At 38.3% G+C, this 19,858-nt stretch overlaps 2 long non-coding RNA genes across 2 annotated transcripts in view; one reads left to right on the top strand and one right to left on the bottom strand.

The window, feature by feature from the left end:
* The window catches only part of LOC309606032, a 1,194,635-nt gene that overhangs the window by 1,118,915 nt on the left and 55,862 nt on the right, over positions 1–19,858 (bottom strand). The window lies entirely within an intron of this gene.
* The window catches only part of LOC309606023, a 335,857-nt gene continuing 328,334 nt past the window's right edge, over positions 12,336–19,858 (top strand). The window contains exon 1 of the long non-coding RNA XR_014231607.1: positions 12,336–19,740. This is a non-coding gene — a long non-coding RNA (uncharacterized lncRNA). The remainder of the gene's footprint in view (positions 19,741–19,858) is intronic.

The raw sequence follows: 19,858 nt of genomic DNA, 5'->3' as shown, positions 1-19,858 counted from the left end.
CCAGTTGAAAACTTAATATCATATACAAATAACAAAATTTACTTCAATTTATGCTAAAACTAATGTATGAAGATATCTGCTTTTGCCTAAATATTAAGATAAATCTGTTTTAATATACAGGGGGAGATCTATGCTGTCCTTTGGAGTGAATCAGATTTTTTTCAGGTTTATTCTTCAATGATAATAGACCTTGGATAGTACTTACTGATAACCCCAGGTTTCAAATATTATTTCAAAAGAAGGACAAATGACTCATCATCTATTATGATGATTATAATTTTGCCGCAATAATAATTATTATTGTAAAGGACTGGCATTGCTAACCTATTACTTATATGAGTTACCATGAGTCATTTTTAAGTTCAAAAACTTTTATAGTATGATATATTTTACATCCTGACTATGAAAATCTAATTAAATAGGTCATGCCTCTCTTTTAAGTAATTTATTTAAATTAATTTTCAAATTGTGGAACTTTGTCCCTTTATTTTCTTTTTGAAAAAGAGAGAGGTTGAAATTAGGAAGAATAGACATATAATCACCTCTCTATGCTTCAAAGTAAAAGGTTCCTTTGCTACTAAAATAGTTGATGAAAGTTTTTCTCTGCATTTAAATAAGCTTTTTGGCAGGTAATGGAATTAATTTGATTAATCAGATGAAGAAAAGTAATTATTTCATGAATAGTAAGGTGGACATCTAAAATTACTCGGAACTGGATTTCCCGAGTGGCACAGTGGTTAAGAATCAGCCTGTAAATGCAGGGGACACATGTTCAAGCCCTGGTCTGGGAAGATCCCACATGCCGCAGAGCAACTAAGCCCGTGCACAACAACTACTGAGCCTGTGCTCTAGAGCCTGCGAGCCACAACTACTGAGCCCATATGCCACAACTACTGAAACCCGCGCCCCTAGAGCCCATGCTCCGCAACAAGAGAAACCACCTCAGTGAGAAGCCCGCGAACCGCAACAAAGAGTAACCCCCGCTCGCTGCAACTAGAGAAAGCCTGCACACCGCAACGAAGACCCAATGTAGACAAAAATAAATAAATAAATAAATAAATTTATTTAAAATAAATAAATAAAATTACTCTGAACTGACAAAACTCTTTACAAGGAAATGTCCTTTTTAAAAATATTATTTCTTTTAGGGCTCATATTTCTTCACTACAAACATAGAAATATATAAAGTAAAAATAATGCCCTTGAAATTCCTTTTTATATTAAGCTATTTAGGTACTATGGTCTATTTTACCTCATAAGCTAACATAAGGATACCCATTTAAGTGAAAGAAACTTAGTTGCATATGTCTGATTTAAAACTATATTCATTTACTAAATACATTATTTGCTTGAAATCTCTTTACTTGTGGAGGTATTGAAAACATTAATATTTTTAAATGGCTGAAAAATTTCAATCATCAGACTAATATTTTTGAGTTGTCAGTTTCAGTAAAACCTATGAATTGAATCACAATGTTTACTTTTTCTTTGTATTTTGACTTTGTCCGTAAAAATTGACATTGAAAAATATTATTGAAGGAATTCAGATAGTTCTAGAAAATATACCTGTGATTACTTTCAGAAACTGCCAATTAAATGATGTGAGGAAATGGATATTTTATAGAGAAATATAAAACATTTTATTTTGTTTATAAAGAAGGAAAAATGAAGAGACGGCCATGATGAAAATATGTAGCAGTATAGAGAAGGTGTCTTTTTCTTACTCAACTCTTCAGAATTCTCACAATAGGCTACTCTTCTCTAGTTCTTGATAATCTTCCAAAGAGAAAACTACCTCCTTATACAAAATGTAACAAGCTTTTCTGTAGTTAGACATACTGAATCCCACACAAAAATACCAGTTAATTAAGAAACTTAAAAATAAACCTTTAATTCTGAAAAATACTAACTCCTAAAAAATCTTTAAAAATTCTTCCTTTCTGAACTCATAGACTTTTTTAAAAGTTTTATTTATTTATTTATTATTTATTTTTGGCTGCATTGGGTCTCCGTTGCTGCGCGCGGCGCTCTCTAGTTGCGGTGAGCAGGGGCCACTTCCCGTTGGGGTGCACGGGCCTCTCATTGTGGCGGCCTCTCCTGCTGCGGAGTCAGGGCTCTAGGCGCGCAGGTTTCAGCAGTTGTGGCTCGTGGGCTCTAGAGGGCAGGCCCAGCGGCTGTGGCGCATGGGCCCAGTCGCTCCGCGGCATGTGGGATCCTCCGGGACCAGGGCTCTAACCCGTGTCCTCTGCATTGGCAGGCGGACTCCCAACCACTGTGCCACCAGGGAAGTCCCTGAACTCACAGACTTTTAAAGATATTTATAATTTTCCATGTCTTGAATCATTTTTTGTACTTGAGAACTTTTGATCTTACATGAGCCTTAATGCCCATTGGAATAAATGCAGACCTCTGAAAAATAAAAACAAAAGGAAAAATCTTGAAGACATATAGATATAGATATAATGTATTATTATTATTTTTAAATATTATCATTTCTTGTTGTAAAACAAGCTAAGTAGTGGTTAAGAGCAAGTATTTTCAGTCAGATGAACCTTATTTCAAATCTCAGCTCCTCCATTTACCTAAGCTTAAGATCTGGGGAAAGTTATTTAACTTATCTGTGCCTCTGTTTCTTTGCAACTTAAAATGGAGATAATAGAACCTACCTGACAGGTATTTGTAAAGATTGAGAGGCTATATATACAAACAGACACTGGCCAGACCATATATGATGATAGGACTTAGATCAACAACCTCTGTAGCAATCAGCCCAGGATAATCAGGACTTTGTCCATAATTGACAGCTTCCCTATTTTTTGCCCCTATTCCCAATGCAAGATCAATCATACAAAGCCGAATATGCTCCCCAAACCAATCACTGCTTCTAGTTATTCCTCCCCTAGTTGCCCACCTCCCCGCCCCCCTCTGCCCAATGACTTCCCTCCAATCAGAGGATACTGGAAACCAGAAACCTTCCATTTTATTATTTTTCTTCACTATAAAAGTTCCCATTTCCTTGCCTACCTTTGGGTCTCTGCCAAAGGCAAGTGGAAGTGGCTTGGTAAATAACAAACTCTGCATAAATCTCTGTTTGTTCTCATTTGGGTAGTCTTCATTTAGTTCTGCAAAATTCAATGAGAGAATGAATGTAAAGATCTCAGTCTCGTGTTAGGTACGAGTGCTCAAAAAATGGACAGAAACTCCTGTTGCATGGTTGGGTCTATATTCTCCTTAATTCTGCTGAAGGTGATGTTTCAAACATGTTTAACATTTTATATTGTGTTTAGCACACAGATATCCTTGCTTTCTGTCAGCATGCATACTATCCAGAACTAGTAAAATAATTATTTTAATTTAAAAGTACATTATTTTCAAGAGTAGTGAGTCTCCTGTCATAGAAATCAAGCAAATGATGGCAAATGACCTCTCCAAGACACGGATGAATAGGAGGGGAGGTTGAGCTAAAAGAGGCACATCAGAATTTCTCAGTGAGCATTTAAAGAATACAGATTACTTGGCCCCAATTATAATCTAATGAATCTGAATACATAGGGGTGGGATCCAAGATTAGGATCATTAAAAATCACTCCAGTGATAGACACCTAAATTAGATGATTTTTCCATTTTTTCAGATTAGAAACACAAAAAAACCCTCTTCATATTACTCTGTTAAAAAATCTAGAAAACAAGGCAAATTTCAGTAATATCTTTTAGTTAGAGAATTTTATATTTTTAAGATTAACGTCAAAATGTAGTTTCTCCATTCCAATCTTACATCTTCTGGACTGGAGAGGCAATTTAGATTCCAGCTGTCAGGAAGACAACTTTCAATTTGAGTTCAGGTGGCAACTATGTTTTTATCCACACATACACTAAAAATTATGAACAACTTAGTGGGAGCCAGGAGCTCCCACTCTAGAGTTAATGCTCTATAAATTCTGCCTCTTACTTTTAGAATCTCCTAAACTCTTCCCATTCTCTGGCACTCAGCCTAGGGAAGAGTAGACTACTTCCAAAACTCTTATGATTCAAAAGCTCCTTTTCTTTATAACAATAAAAAATACAGGTGAGGAGAACAACCTATACAGGGGTAAGAACTCTGCCTCTCTGGGGGTATCCCTGAGCTTGACATGTGGCCTGAGCCTTTGCCTGTGTCACAGCACAGCAGGCAGGAAATGGATACAGAAGGCGCTCTCAGGCCTGACTTTGTATAGCATCTATTTTTCTATAATCTATCTGCGAAAATGATTTCCGAATACTTCACTGTTTAAGGATATCTGTGAGGGAAATTCAGGATCTGTGTGCCAAACACACAGAGATACTAAATGGAGTGGAAAGAATTCCCAGTGGCTGGTACAGCTTTTTAAAGAGAGAGAGAGAGAGAGAGAGAGAAGTGAAGATGTGGGTAATGTAAAATTTAACAGATGTCCCACTGAAAATATAGTAAGCAACTTCTCATTTAGCCATCTGTGCTCCAACTTGCTTTGTAGGAAACTAGCATTTACAAAATGATTTACTACATTTACTAAGGACTGGTCTCAAGGTGCTTGCATTTATGGTGTCACATTTGTCTCAAGGTTCTAGTTGTTATTCATTCAGGTAGCATGGTCAAAATCACTTGGTCTGAAATAGGTTGAGAGAGGATCAGATAGGGAGTCTATGCTTGCCCAACTGTGTCCATCCATGTAATAAGAAGCTCTTGTTAATTGCATACAGCCTCAGTTCACATGCCAACTCCAAATGACGCAGAGCAGCAGCCTGGACCACAGTGTTGAGAAAGAGTGTGAGACCAAGTCATGACTCAGCAGAAAAGAGCTTCATGCAAGATTGATGCCTTCTGTGGGCCTGGGTTCAGCATGATCACGTCTTCTTATAATTATCTGTTAACATGTCTATCACCCCATAAGTATAAGCTTCTGTAACACAGAAATAATACTTTATTTATCACAGTATCATCATTTACAAACACAATGCCTGGCCTCCAGTAGTGAGTTTACACATGAACGACTATTCTTTACTACCTAATGGGCAGCACCACAGTGGCAAGAACTATAAGTGGTAATTAGGTATATTTCTGTTCATTCAGAAAGTACTGTCTACTGTAATGATTGGAATACCACACCTAGCCATCACCATGTTCAACTCCATCCAATATTCTGCTTCTGAATGGAAACTAAAGGCTATTTTAATTCCTTCATCAAGTTCATATTTTTCTAAAAGACCTATTACAAATTCTTACCAGGAACTAATGTACCTATATTTCCAGTCTTTTAGCTTCTCTTAGAGTAACACATTATAGAAAATAAGAAAATAACTCTATTGCTTGATTTTTAAAATCCTCCTGCAAGCCTCAAATGGATTACATAACCTTGTAACTTAATAGTAGTTCAAATACTGCACAATATTAATAAACAAATAAAAACTAATTCATAGTTTAAATAAAATACATGTATTTATATATTTTATATGTGTATATGCAGACATTTATATATATTAGAGTACCTTAGTAAACACCCCTTTATTTACAGTGTGTTTATCATGTCAGTAAATTTAGAATATAATTTTCCTTTATATAAACTGTTTCTTGAATTTTTCTCCTCCTAATACCCGCATACATTTTGATTTTTTTTCAGTTTGCCACTATTAAGAAAAAAATAAAAACAAAAACTAAGTCAGTCATTTTGGCTTTTTAAACAACTCTAGGAGATGGAAATAAAACGACTAAAATAAAGATGTGAGAGTCTTTGAAAGCTTGTTAAAATAACTCTATTCACTGTGAGAGTGAGTCTTGGTATTATTTAATGGGATTGAACTGATTAGCTAACAGCAAAAGACACTACCGATCCCTGGCAGACCTCATTCACCTCAATTGTATTTTTCTCTACAAGCATTTACTCCTTCATTAAGGATTTATGGGGTGTCTGTTTTACATACAGAGCATTTTGTTGGATTTCAATAATTCTACACAATTGTCTATGAGCTTAAGTAACTTCCAATCCATTTGAGAGAATACGGCATCCAACAGAAAAAGGGAGATATTAAGAAAAATAATTAAAAAGAGTTGCCATCCAACAACTGGCTTGATCTATAAACCTTGGGGTCTTCATTTACACTGTCCTCTCCTTTATCTATTACATCTCCATTCATTCAATCGCCAAGTCTTGTCAACTCTCCCACTTATATATTTCATAAATCCATCCACATTTCTTCCATTGCCCTATCCTTATGTTCTTTACAATGAACATTTTTGAGGAGAGCAACATGGTCTTTTTTGTACATCCCTTACAAAGTTTTTGCTATACATAGTGCACAGTAGGTGTTCAAGAAAATTTTTTTTTAATTGAGGCAAGATAGAAGTAAGGTTGAAAATGAGGCTAAGGAAATGTAGGAAACACTTATTTTGCACCTAGTGTTCCCGGGGAACTAGACACGCATTAACTTAAACTTTCTCAATACCTTTGAAATGAGTCAATTTTATCAAAAAAGAAACTAACTTTAATGGACTCACAATAGCCTTCAAATTTAAAAAAAAAAAAAAAAAAAAAAAAGCAAAGTAACAGACTAGGGATACAAACTCATGTCTCTACGAATTACTTTCCCATTAAATATTGCCTAAGATATTTTACTTTTATCCTGAGGAAATGGGTGACCAGTTAAAGATTTTTGAGCCATAAAAGAACATGATAACAGCTGTATTTTAGAAAATTTAGTATGGCAATAGAGTGCATTATTTTGAAGAGATACTAAATTCAGGGAGCCACAAGACTAATTCAATGACCAAGGAGATTATAAATAGTGCCCTGGTTAGAATAGAGCAAGTGGAAATTAAAAGAAGGAATAACTTTTGCCATAAATTGCAATGCAGTTTACGGTACTGTCTATTTATGAGAAACCGGTAGTTCTTTTTCCACTGCAGAGAAAAAAATATTTTTTAAAGAAAAGAATCACCTTCTGGAAAACAGGGCAAATGCAACCTTGAGGGTATTCCAAAGAATTCATGGTGCTTTTCTTCTAGTTTAGGAAATGTGCTGCAATGCCAGGCCAGTTTCTGACAGTGCTGTAGTTCTTCTTCTACATCCTGGAGCAATTCATCAAAGTAACTGTAGGCAAAAGAACTTAAAGGTTTGGTGCTTCCAATTTCATCAGCTGACAACAAGCCCCACAGCAAACTCTAAGGAAATGCAAGTCAAAAAACTGAAAGGAATGGCTCCTTGACAAGATGCTCTGTAGGTATCCATGAAGAACTACTGAGTAGGCAAAGCTGGGAGGCAGTTTTTGTAAGGTTTAAAAAACTTGTCAAATAAAAGATTCATAAAACCTGATCTGATTCATTGTTCCACACTTCTTAAGAGATATTTTTAAGCCCGTCATCTTCCCTTGAGTTCAAGCACTTTTTAAAAGGAAGAGTGCTCATTGCTAGGCTGTAGATCATCTTAATAAGAATGAGAGACAAAAAGCTAAGAATGAGATGATTTAATCTGACTACTGTAATGATAAAAAAGGACTCAAAATTCCAGGACGAAGAGTTATAATCATTAGTATAATCAAAGCACCTTTGAAAAGAACAGAAGAAATACTTTTTGTAATGTTGCATGCCAGAGTTGAGTGAATGCTACAATTTACCATTTTGGGCATCCCAGGATCACTAAAATTAAATAATGAAATTTTGTCCCTATTTTGCATTACTAGAAGCTCTTTTTAATATAAAAGCATAACTGTAAATATACTAAAAGCCATTGAAATATGATTTCAAATGCATAAACTTTATGGTATATAATGTATATCAATAAAACTATTAAAAAAACAAACAGAACTGATACAGACCAAAAAAATTATATAAAAGAAATAGGACAACTAAAGCCCAAAAAACCCCCAACATTCAGTTTGTGAGAAAACTAGGTGTTACAAGGAGAAATTTTCTTGTGTGAATTAGTTTCATGGGAAGTAAAAGAAGTACATATTTATAGCCAAGAAGAGACAAATTATTTGCATTGAAATATTTATTTCAGGATTACCCTTAACAGCAGATAATTAGGAATAACCTAAATGTCTAAAACTGACAGATTAAAGATGATATTGTATGTACACTGAATGACTACCCAGAGTTAGTCCCCAAGACTATCCCCATGTCTGATGCTAACTGTAAATTCAAGGGGTTCCCCAAACTACCCTTGGGTTCAATAATTCACTAGACATACAGAACTTACTGAAAGCTGTTATACTCATGGTTACAGTTTACTACAAGGGAAGGATTAGGTAAAATCAGCCAAAGGAAGAAATGCATAGAGAAGGGTCTGTGAAGGTTAAAAACATGGAGGTTTTGTTGTCTTTAGGATGTGCTGAACCTCCTGGCATTGATCTGTGATAATACACATGGATCATTATTGCCACCCAGGGGAGCACATCTGAGCATCTGTGTCCAGAGTTTTTATTAGGGCTTCATTGCGTAAGCATCATTGATTAACTGAGTGCCCAAGAACTTTATCTCAGCCTCCAGGTCAACTGATATTGCATAACCCAAAACTCCCACCCTAAATCACATGGTTGGTGTTTCTCGAATGGCCAGTATCCACCCTATGATGATGGGATATGGCTAGTTCCACTCTAAGAGCCAGTGTGATCAGCTTCCACACTAAACAAAGACACTCCTATCAGGTATGACATAGATGATCTACCAGAAGCTGAAGGCAAAGGCAAGAGTAATCTCTCTTTGCCAAGGACAAATTCTTTACTACACAATGACAAATTAGGCAAGTAGGTAGGGAAAAGTAAAATATGAAATGATTCTAAGTATTTGAGAAGGTATAGAAAAAAAGGAAAAAAATTGTTTGTAATGGGTTTGAGAACTTCTTTTTCTTTCATCATAATTTTAATTTGTACTTTTGCTACGTTGCTCTTACAGTAAATAATTGCTTTGAATGTTTAAAAATAAAAATAAATGAATACCATAAAATAATAAAAGTCTTTTGTATAAGGTGTTTACCTTTACTATTACTAGTTTAAATAACAGTTTTCACTGCTCCACTGTGAGCTCCTTGAGAGCAGGGATGATGTCTAATTCATCTCAGTATCCCTATTACCTAATGTGCCCCCCAAACAAAAGTTGCTTACCACCAATTTTGGTAGATAATAAAGTGGTTAAGAGCATGAACTCTGGGTTCAGACTACCTGAATTTGATTTAGCTTTGCCAGTTACAAACTACACAACATTGGGCAAGTTTCTTAATCTCTCTGTGCTTTGAGTTTCTCATCTGTGAAATGGGTATAATAACAAAGCCTACATCACAGTGTTGTTGTAAAGGTGAAATATGTGGTACATGTGAAGTACATAGATAGAACAGTGCTGGAATATAGTTAGTGTCCAATATACATCAGCTACAAGTAGTGAACAAATGAAAGTTCTTAGTCCCTGTAAAAATCTTCTTATAGATACTCTGTTTGCCCCTCTAGATTTCTTGAATTTTCCTTACTATTCTTTCATGGTAATACAATATTTAAGTAGAATGATCCTCAACACTTTGTGCTCCCAAGTCTTGGGGGAATGTTATATCACATGAAAAAAAATTTTTTTTTGTTTTTGAAGATGCTTTTTTTTTTTTTTAATTTTTACTTATTTATTTTAGTTATTTATTTTTGGCTGTGTTGGGTCTTCGTTTCTGTGCGAGGGCTTTCTCTAGTTGCGGCAAGCGGGGGCCACTCTTCAACGCGGTGCGCGGGCCTCTCACTATCGTGGCCTCTCTTGTTGCGGAGCACAGGCTCCAGACGCGCAGGATCAGTAGTTGTGGCTCATGGGCCTAGTTGCTCCGCAGCATGTGGGATCCTCCCAGACCAGGGCTCGAACCTGTGTCCCCTGCATTAGCAGGCAGATTCTCAACCACTGTGCCACCAGAGAAGCCCCCACATGAAAAATTTTTAATGGCTGGACTTCCCTGGTGGTCCAGTGGTTAAAACCCCACGCTTCCACTGCAGGGGGCACGAGTTCCATACCTGGTCATGGAACTAAGATCCCACATGCAAAAAAAAAAAATTAATGGCAGGAAAGGAGGTGCAAATTTTCAACTGGGAGCCTTTAAGTGAAGCATGACAGGGAAGGGGCTGAGTACCAAAGGGCACTGGCAAAAAGGTTACAGCGAGAATCCACCAAAAGGATTTGGGACTTAGCAACAAAAAGAAGGGAATCAAAATTAAAGTGGCCTATTTCACAAAATTGCCTGGAATCAGCCCCTGGAATTAATTTTCAAACGAAAAAAATATTGGTGGTGCCTTAATTCTTATGTGGTCTGTAACAAGCTGGGTCTAACAGCTTAATTTTAGATTTGCCACAAAAATTGATATTGATTATTCCTCTCATGTGCCTTGAAATATTAGAATTGTTGACATAAAGACCCCTAACACATGAGAATCCAAAATAATCTGATGTGCAGTTTAATTCAACTAAATGAACATTTGTTGAGACCTCCTGTTGATAAAGCAGTGAACTTAGTTTTCTGGGAGATGTATAGGTGACTAAGTTATGGCTGCTGCCCTCACTCTTACTTTAAATGTACTGTTGTGTTTTATTCAAAGCCATAGAATTTTAGATCGATAATTGTCAGTTGCCACACTGAATACTTTAGCAATCCTTTGGTTTTCTTCATAGAACAGTAGGTTGATAGTTGGGGTGTGACAGAAGACATTCTTGAAGCTGAGGTGTGGAATATAAAACAAAGAGTTAGAAGGAGAAAGTATCCAAATAAATATCCTCTTAGTCTGTTCCAAGCATAGAATATTATCTTCATTTTCTAATTCTTTATTAATTTTTCATAGGAATATGTTGCATATAAAGGTAGGAACATGTATAAAGCATGCTTTAAAGGCACAAATAATATCCCTATAACAAAGAAACAATTATTCTGAGTCAAAAGCACTGATGTAGTTTCCCTTACACCTGTTGATTTTATTGGTTCATCATTTTGTATTAAATTAGAGTTTTTGATTCAAATACTGACCTTAAACAAATGCTAAATCAATTCCATGCATGTATAATGAAGTGTTTTAGAGCGTTTAATGTGCACAAAACAATTTATTGGATCTTTATTGAATACAGCACCATAAACTGTGCTAGGAGCTACAAATAGAGAGGTGATTAAGATATAGTCATGACTTCAAGGCCCAAATAGATTAGTAATGGAACTGACCATGTGACAAATATTGTTTGGTAACAAAAGTATGGGACTTCCCTGGTGGCGCAGTGGTTAAGAATCCGCCTGTCAATGCAGGGAACATGGGTTCAAGCCCTGTCCGGGAAGATCCCACATGCCTCAGAGCAACTAAGCTCGTGTACCACAACTACTGAGGCTGCGCTCTACAGCCCGTGAGCCACAACTACTGAGCCTGCGTGCCACAACTACTGAAGACTGAGCACCTAGAGCCCGTGCTCTGCAACAAGAGAAGCCACTGCAATGAGAAGCCCACGTACCACAACGAAGAGTAGCCCCTGCTCACCACAACTAGAGAAAGCCTATGCACAGCAACGAAGACCCAACGCAGCCAAAAATAAAATAAATAAATAAATAAAGTTAAAATGATACTTAAAAAAAAAAAAGTATGCCATAGACAGAGTGATGGTAAAAGGATAAATGTATCAGCTCTGGGCCCACCCACCTCTGCAACCAAGTCTTTTTCACTGGTCCATGCTCCCTGCATACCCCTCATATACAAGAATTGCAGTAGCATTAATGAGGAATGCTTTCACTCCTCAGTGCCTTTGCCCATGCTGCTTCTTGTTGGAAAATCTCTCTTGTTTCTTACTTTCTTAACCTAATTTAATCCCTGTTCATTCATCAAGAATTGGTTTTGGTCTCATTTCTTAGGGGAGCATTCTCTGATAATCCCAGATTGCTTTAGCTGCTCCTCTGATGTGTTTCCAGCATCTTTTGCGCTTTCCTCTACCCAGGCAATATCAAACTTCTTTATAATTGTCTATTTATGTTTCTTTCTCTGAAAGTTGAAAGTACCTTAGAAGCAAACTCTGATTCTTATTCAACAGTGTGTACACAGTAACTAGCATAGTTCCTGGTGCCTTGTAGATGATCAAATTTTGTTTACTGAGTAAATGTACCAATGGGTGGATGAAATTAGGAATAAACCTTTGCAGGAAGTTCAGGAACGATTATTCAATGATTTAATAATTATTCTGTTACTACCAATTATTGGCAGGCCATATGTTAAATAATGAGAAGCTAAACAGGTAAGACTTAGTAGACTCTATCCTTAAATAAAGAGAACAATTTAGAGAGATGATGGATAAATAAAGAGAGGCTAAAGTATTGGATTTAGGGCTCAGGGTATGACTGCTCTTTTAGAGGAGGACACTAGGGGATACTTCATCAGATGAATTGGGATTGGGGTAGCTTAAGAATTTCTCTTGGAGGAGTTTTCTTTTGAGCTGGGTCCTGGGGGTCAAGATGGTGATGGTGGAGCCATTCAATCAAATAACAAACAGAGAATGAGGAGGAGGTTTGTGGCTGGGGAAGCTGATGAGTTCATATTGAGTGTGAAGTACACGTGGGACATCAAGATGAAAGGTTCAAGAGGGCATGAGGGGCCGGCAAGGTGTATGCACATTAGGACTCACATCTTAAATAACTGGGCATTTTCATTAAGAAAAAGAATACAAAATTAGCAACAAAAATAAATGCTTATTTCCTTATTCTTATAAAAATGAAATTACCATGAAATACAAATTTTAAAAGGTTTACAAGCACCAGAACATCACAGGTCCTTTCAGCAAAAATATTATCAGTTTTAGTACTTTTAGTTAACTGTCAGAGATACTTCTGTAATATTTTTGTTCTTAGATTTTTTAATTCATATTTCTTGACTATCACTTCATATGATCAACATTTTGTAATAACATTTCATAGAGAGAAATAGAAATATAAATCCATCTTTCCTCTGGCAGAGCTGTGTCCTTTTATTACCATAGTTTAGACTAACATATTTACATCCCTTATTGGTCATGTCATGTCTAGAACTTCCTCTGTAGTTGTTTATACAAGCAGAGCTTCTTGCTTATGGAACATCAGCTTTGACATGGATCCCATTCTGCTCAGTCACTTCTTCAACATTCTCCCACATCACTCATGTCCCCAGTCCTCCATGCCAGCCCAAACACATTCTTTGTGAAGGGTAAAGTGTTCATGAAACCTGGGTTCTAGAGCTGCCTAAGTTGGAAGTGGAAAAGTAATCTATTCAGTTCTTCCTGGGGACAAAATGGGGTCCAGATGCACAAGGAGGCCACCAGGGCAGGTTGCCCTGCCAACTCTTATAATCATCCACAGCCCCAGGGTCACCACAAAACAGAGAGTGATCTCAGGCTGCAGCAACTCTCTCAATCTCAAACCCATGACTCAGCCTTCTATTTTTCCCTTTTGTCCCAAGCGGGGAACACTCAGAGCTTTAGAAGGGGGCCTTTGTCAGTGAGCAAATCTGCAGTTTAAGGATCTTCAGCTACACCATGAACGTACCTCTGGGTTCTAGAGCATGGAGAAGCAAAGTGCCAGTGTCCTGTGCCATACACTCAAAGTGTAAGGCATGATTCTGTCTTGGAGGAGTTGACAACTCATTCTGAGAGTTTAACATGTCCACTTGCATAAAAAATAGCCAGCTGTGATTTTGCCCAGGCAGCAAGTCATAAACATTAGATAAATATCACAATCTATGCTGTAGAGAGGACAGAGAGATTATTTCAAATTTAGGTGAACACAGAAGGCTTTGTGAAGAGGGTAGAACTTTAATAAAATCTAGATCCACAAATAGAATTTGTATACATTTATGTAGGGAAAAATAATTCCAAGTATGGGAAACGATGTGAGCAAGGAAGTGAAAGTAAGAATCAGGGTGATACAGTTAATTTGAAGTAAGTACACATAATTTCTGGAAGTCATAAAAGCAACAACACAAAATAGTGCTTTGTGGATGTTGCCAATATTTATTAGGAAGTAGTCTGCTATCCCACAGTCATACGTGGAATTGAGGTCATTAAACTTTCATCTTCAGGTCGCATAAAAACACAAAGAGAATGATTCCGTTTTCTGGATAGTCAATCCAAAAGACTGAGTTTATGGAAGGAGAAGAAAGAAGTACAAAATTGGGCTTCCCTGTACTAAATCCACCTTGACTATTTTGGCTGTGAAAAGTTATCACTATTTTTTGTGGGCAGGATTTATAACTTTGATCCCCTAGGACATTCTGCAAAAGAAAGACAATTAGGCATATCTCTTTTGGGGCCGGCAATGGAAATGAAGTAGAAAAAATAAGTTTTTTGCTCTCTGGCTACCTAGCGAAATTAAATTGCAAAATAAAAACCTGGAACCTTATTAACTCATTATATGCATTTTCAAGTGGTTCACGCAGAGCCGCTGAATGATATGTATTTTCACATTCAGGACAGTTGTATTAAAAGAAGAATAATACCTATTCAAATTTATAGTGTTTATATTCTCTCACAGCATAATTTTCCACCAGAAAACCAAAAATCTAAATAATTTTGGTGGGGGGAGAGGGAAAAAGAGCAAAGTGTCAATATGAGCTTTGTTTTCCAATCACTCCCAAATTATATTATTCAACTTCTATCACATCATTTAGAACTGCAACCTGAAGATTCATTTTTATTTCCCCATTCATCAAATTTGTCTGTGTAGAAAATGTGATCTATCTGAAAGTGTCATAGATCTATCTTAAGTAGAAAAAGTGGTCTACCTCAAAGGGAAAGACCCTTATGTGTGTCCTCTTAAAACTCTTCAAACGTCTCTCCAACTGTTAAAACTTTAAATATGGAATTGTTCCTCAGCCCATATTTGATTTCACCCATCTGTGTGAATCAGGCTATTATTACTGTTTTTTCTCTTCTCCTCTACTCCTACATTCATTCTAATTGCCTAGGCTCAGAGAAAAGAGGTTTGTACATGTTTCTAACACACTTTATTAAAATTTTTACTTTTCAAGTATTAATATAAATATAAGTACTTCTTAACTTCTCCAACAGTTGCTTTCTGCCAGATGAATCCTTAAATAGCATCTCTTTAATATAAATTTTCTTTTTATAATCATTATAGCTAACATTTATTGGGTATTTACTTCGTCAAATATTGACTAAATGTAGTATGTGAATTGCTTTAATTCTCACAGAAAACAAATGGACTAGATATTGTTATTATCTTCTTTTTTATGAGAAACTGAGGACAGTGGTTTATTATTTGAAACCCAGGCAATCTGACTCCAGAGTCTATGTTCTTAATTACTACATTATCCCCACACATATAGCATAGTGATATATACAGAGAAGATTCTTGCTAGAAGCATGGTGAAGTTAAATTGAAATTCAAGGATAGCTAAGAACACTTTTCTTTTGGAGACTCAGTTTTCCATAGGACAACGAGAAAAAAATGGTTTGTCATTTTACTCATGGGCATCATTTATTACTTTTGGGAAGACTAGGATTTACTCAACCAATATTTACTGTATATCTACCAGGTGAAAATTGTACAGTCTTAGAGAATATTTAAATCTCATGATTACTGACCGAAAGAGGCCGGCTCAGAAGTTTCAGAACTCTCCTAAATTTGCATGCAAAAATTTGACTTCAGGTAGATATGTGTACTTTTCTGAGTAGGATGTTCAAAGCTGTCATCAGAGTTCCCAAGAATTAATGACATTCTCTAAAATATTAATAACCACTGTCCTGGGGATAATGGGCTAAAGAAGACTGGTTTTGGACCTGGTCACTTAGTTCTAAGTGAGGAAAGTCCTCTCAACACATATGCTCCAAGCCAGCTCTTTTTTTTTTTTTAATACAGCAGGTTCTTATTAGTTATCTATTTTATACATATTAGTGTATACATGTCAATCCCAATCTCCCAGTTCATCCCACGACCCCCCCCCCCCAACACTTTCCCCCCTTGGTGTCCATACGTTTTTTCTCTACATCTGTGTCTCTATTTCTGCCCCGCAAACTGGTTCATCTGTACCATTTTTCTAGGTTCCACACGTATGCATTAATATACCATATTTGTTTTTCTCTTTCTGACTTACTTCACTCTGTATGACAGTCCCTAGATCCATCCATGTCTCTCCAAAGACCCAATTTCATTCCTTTTTATGCAAGCCAGCTCATTAATACCCAGGGTCCACATGGGGATGGGAGTTTCAATTCTATGGTGTTATAAAGTGTGAGTTTTGCCCAGAGCCCTTTTGAACAAATGAAGATACCAGAGATTCCATCTCTCTAATTCTTTCCACTGTGAAGATCCGTCTAGCTGTACAACTACTTCCCCAGATTTGATCAAGTGACGGGAAAACCACCGGCATCAGCACAGTTAGCACTGATGAGACCATTGTTTTATTTTACATTTTTATTGTGACAGAAACTTGTTCCATGTGTTGTGGAAAAATGAAAATAAAATTCCTGTCAACCTAGAAAATCCTTTCCTCAAATATAGAAAAGAAAGAAAAGAGTTTTACTATTGAATAAACATTAAATCAAACAGGACTGTTCATCACAGGTAATCTTCTAATGATATTAGAAAGACACAAAGAAATTCCATCCTTTGAATACCAACAAGCAGATATAATCTATTACATACATATTCTCAAGATTAATGATAATTTGTTTGGAAGAAGACTTGGGCAGAACTGTTTGCTATGTATTCTTTCATAGTTTACTTCAAATTCACCTGGTAATTGGGGTAGCCAGCTGGGCTAGCTAATTGCTTTTATCTCAAGCAATAATAAAACTTCTGTATCTCTGTGATAAGCTGGTGGTTATAGCTTGGAACAAGGCCTCTGGGCTAAAATTCTGATGACAAGGAAATGGGGACTCCCTCGAGTCTAGACAGATTCTCTTTGTTATTTACATTTCAAAGACACGGCTCCCAGGCCTTTAAGAAAAATTTTCCTGGTTTTTCCTAGCTTATTTACCCTTTAAAAAGATTTACATTTACGTATATATCAAAGTGACAGAGAAAGGATTTATGAATAAGAGGTTTCTCAAGGAAATGCGGGTGGAGAAAAGTTTTTGACTTCTGAAATCAGGGAAATTGGAAAAAAAAATTACCCTTACAAGGGTAAAATACTTCCTTTCTAGAATTACAAAGTTAAGAAAAAGATGTGGCATTGGCTTCACATATGATCTTTAGAATGGAATTTCCCCCCATCTATCCCATCCATTGAGATAACAGTTTTAGGGGCAAACAAACTTAATATGTGTTTCTGGTCCTGCCCTCCAGAAAGCAGACTCTGAGATGGAAATTCATGCTCAGGGTGTGTAATGGGGAATTATTAGGATCAACACTGTGGAAGAGTGACGGTCGCAGGATTTGTTAAAGCAGGCAGGTAGCTAGATTACAGCAGAGAAAGGGGGGCATAGGCCAGATGGCAGAAACCACACATCTTGGAGATAGTGGGGGTCTTTGCGCAGACAGAGAAAAGCAGGAACCTCCAGACTGACAGGAAACCACACATTTTGGGATGAAAAGTGTCCTGGAGGCAGACAAAAAAAGGCCTGTGCAGTCAGGACTCTCCTATGTTTCCAAGTGGCTGCATGTGCAAGTAACACCAAAAATGCATACTTAGCATCTGTACAGATTGATCCTCTTGTCTTTTCCTAGCCTTAGAGCTCGAGCTAGGGCTATAATCTCGGCTTTTTGTGCTGACGTCTGAGGGGGCAGGGCATCAGCCTCTATGACCTTATGTAAATCTACTATGGCATACCTTGCTTTCCAGACACCGTCATGTATGTAGTTACTTCCATCAGTAAACCAGACTTCATCAGGGTCCTCAAGGGGCTAGTCCCTAAGGTCAGATCTGCTAGAATATACCTGATTGATGGTCTCCGTACAAGAATGAGACAATTCCTCTGGGCTTTCTACTGGCATAAGGGTGGCTGGATTTAAGGTCTGACATACTTTAAGGGTTAATTCAGGAAAGTCAAGAAGGAGGGCCTAATATTTTGTAAGGCAGCCTCCAGTCAGCCATTGATACACTTTAATTTCTAATACTCCCTGTACCTGGTGTAGGGTTAATACTTCCAGGGGTTGACCCATGGTGAGTTTTTGTGGCCTCTTCAACTAGCAGGGCTGTGGCTGCTACAGCTCTCAGACAGCCTGGCCATCCTGAGGCCACTGAGTCCCATTGCTTTGAGAGATATGTCACTGGACATGGAAATGACCCTACTTTTTGGGTGAGAGCTCCCAGGGCTATTCCCTGTTTTTCTGAGGTAAATACAGTAAAGAGCTTGTTAAGATCTGGAATCCCTAGGGCTGGGGCGCCAGTCAGGACGGTCTTAATCTTGTCAAATGCTCTTTGTAAATTCCCTGTCCAATCTAGAGGTTCCATGTCCAGTCCCTTCAAGGCCTCATACAATGGTTTTGCCATGACACCAAACCTGGGGATCCAAATCCTATAAAACCCAGCCATTCCTAAGAAGGTTCAGAGCAATTTTCTTTGTATGTGGTGGTTGTTAGTGGAGGATTGCTTCCTTACACTGGGTTGTAAGGGAGCTCTTCCCCTGGGCTTAGAACATGTTCCAGTTAGGTGACTCTCTGGAAGGCAATTTGGGCTTTCTGCGGGGATACTATATACCCCCTGGAGCCCAGGAAATTGAGGACCTGTACAGTACTTTAGTCTGAAGCTTCCTTTGAGCGGTTGCAGATAAGGAAGTCATCTATATATTGTAATGACGCCTCTGTCTCTCATTTTAGTTTCCTTAATTCCTTAGCTAGGGCATTGCCAAACAGGTGTAAGCTGTCATGGAATCCCTGAGGAAGGACAGTCCAGATATATTGTTGGTTTTCATTAGTGTCTGGGCCAGTCCATTCAACAGCAAAAAGGTATTGGGAATCAGGGTGAACAGGTATGCAGAAGAAGGCATCTTTAAGATCGAGGACTGTGTTTAAAGCAGGCTGTGTCCTCGGGATCTGAGTGAGGATTGTGTATGGGTTGGGAACAATTGGATGAAGAGGAATTACAGCTTCATGTATGATTCGGAGATCTTGGACCATGCTATGTTCCCCATTTGGTTGGAGGACAGGTTACAGCTGTACAGGATTCGAGTACTGCAGGGAGATTGGCATGGAACCGAAGGTCCCAGCTTTTATTTTTTCTAACAAGGTGGTAAGTTTCTGAAAACAGGCACTAGCCATTAAAGGAGGTGGTCTGTGAAAAAGTCTCTCTTTTCCCTTCCCTTTTGTGGTGGGCGCACCTCAGGCCTCGGTGCTGCCCTGCCCCAACCCCTTGCTACAGAAGCTCCGTCCAGCTGGTGGTGGGCCAGGCGCATGGGGGAATATGGCAGCGCAAGGTGGAGGCACTGTGACGGAGGGCCCGCCGGCCCTGCAAGGACGCTCCTACTCCCTAGACCCAGGTAGGCAAGTACGGCAAACGCGGGTCACTCCCCGCCCCCTCCATCTATCCCGGGGGCGTGGCCACGTATTGCCCCGCCCCACAGCGTGAGGTCAGAGGGCGGTGGTGCCGATAGACCCCAGACCTGTGGCAGACCCTGGACGGGGGCGGCCGGAGGCCAAGGGCAAGCGGAGGCGGGCGGCGAAGGATGGCAGCCCGGACCCAGTCCCACCACCATGGGTCTCAACTGCTCGGGGCAGGACTGTCCCCCTTCCCAACGCTCGGCGTTACGGGGCACAGACCATCCATGGCCGGAGGGAGCTCCTGAAGGGACTGCAGCAGCAACCATGGCTGGAGCTCTGTGTAAGTAAGGTTGCAGTTTGTATTTTCACACAGTTGGACCTGATTACAGTTAATTAAATGGTGGATAAGGCAAACCGAGAGGGCAAAGCTCCTATGGTCCGGACGCTAGCTGCTTGTG

The sequence above is a fragment of the Balaenoptera borealis genome (genome assembly GCF_965194805.1).
Source record: "Balaenoptera borealis genome assembly, chromosome: 11".
NCBI classification, from domain to species: domain Eukaryota; kingdom Metazoa; phylum Chordata; class Mammalia; order Artiodactyla; family Balaenopteridae; genus Balaenoptera; species Balaenoptera borealis.
The sequence above is the reverse complement of the archived record's forward strand: the minus strand, read 5'-3'. Positions and strand labels throughout refer to the sequence as shown.